The sequence below is a fragment of the Ornithorhynchus anatinus genome, chromosome 7, assembly GCF_004115215.2.
Source record: "Ornithorhynchus anatinus isolate Pmale09 chromosome 7, mOrnAna1.pri.v4, whole genome shotgun sequence".
Taxonomy (NCBI): Eukaryota; Metazoa; Chordata; class Mammalia; order Monotremata; family Ornithorhynchidae; genus Ornithorhynchus; species Ornithorhynchus anatinus.
In genome coordinates this window covers 31,862,055-31,863,375 of record NC_041734.1, presented here as the reverse complement: position 1 = coordinate 31,863,375, position 1,321 = coordinate 31,862,055, and the positions used below count along the sequence as shown (strand labels likewise).

General features: G+C 41.0%; 1 non-coding gene across 1 annotated transcript; it reads right to left on the bottom strand.

Annotated features, from left to right (window-relative positions):
- Positions 1–658: 658 nt before the first annotated feature.
- LOC114813538 lies at positions 659–796 on the bottom strand. Its single transcript, XR_003761255.1, has one exon. It is a non-coding gene; the product is annotated as a small nucleolar RNA SNORA7 (small nucleolar RNA).
- Positions 797–1,321: the final 525 nt, after the last annotated feature.

The following is a 1,321-nucleotide window of genomic DNA, read 5'->3' as shown; positions in this document are numbered from 1 at the left end:
TGGCACAAAGCGCTTAACAAGTCTTGTTACTGTGTGACAAGTAACAAGTTACTATGAGAATTGTGAAACAGAACTCAAAATGGAGTTTAAGACTACCCAATAAGAGCTTGGCAAAATAGGGTGAACAAGCAATTGGTAGGTCTTAAAAGTATTTATTTTGCCCCTGTACATGGGCCAGAAACCATCAAGCAATAGCATGGAAATATTTTCCACTCTGAGACTTTCAAGTCGATCTGGCTGGTGAAGGTAGAAGTCAGTCACTAGTGAATCAAATTTGAAAAAAATATAAAGCCAAAAAAAATTGTATACATTAAAAATACTTTCACACTGCAGGATTCAGAAACTTATGGTATTGTAACTCCTTAGGTGACTTATGTCCAGTTTTTCAATTCTAGAAATCACCAAAGAGGAAAACTGTTTGCAGTAGAACACCAAATTCTTTATACTGTCAGGTCATCTCTGACCCATAGCGACTCCATTGACACATCTCTCCCAGAACACCTCACCTCCATCTGCAATCATTCTGGTAGGGTATCCATAGAGTTTTCTTGGTAAAATTCTGGAAGTGGTTTACCATTGCCTTCTTGCATGTAGTAAACTTGAGTCTCTGCCCTCAACTCTCTCCCATGCCACTGTTGCCCAGCACAGGTGAGTTTTGCCTTTTAGCAGATTGCCTTCCACTCGCTAGCCACTGCCCACACTAGGAATGGAATGGATATTCCTCTGCTTGACTCTCCCACCCATACCCAAGACTGGTAGAATACTGGATACTCTCCAGAGGCAGTAGTAAGAGGCAGCTTAACAAGTAGCATAATTATTTTTATTATTAAAGCTGTGAGCCCCACGTGGGATAGAGACTGTGTCCAACCTGATTAGCTTGTATCTATCCCAGAGCTTAGTATGGTGCCTGGCATACAGTAAGCACTTAATAGATACCATAAAAAATGGATATTATTGAGTATTCTTGATAGGAAAATGAGATTAAGTTTTGGGAGCAGGGGTGGGGCTAAAAGGTACCCACCTTGACTTTGAATGCTTACATGGTTCTGCTCTGTGGTATTCTTTTCTCAGTTACAGAATGTAGCCCCCAAAGTCCAAAGCTAAAGATGCATGACTTATGGTATTTAATAATAATAATGGTGGTATTTGTTAAGCACTTACTTTGTGCCAGGGACTGCACTTAGTACTGCAGGGAGGGGGAGATACAAGGAAATTGGATTGGATACAGTCCATGTGCCACATGGGACTCACAGTCTTAATGCCCATTTTACAAAGGAGGTAACTGAGGCACAGAGAAGTGAAGTGAATTGTCCAAGGTCAC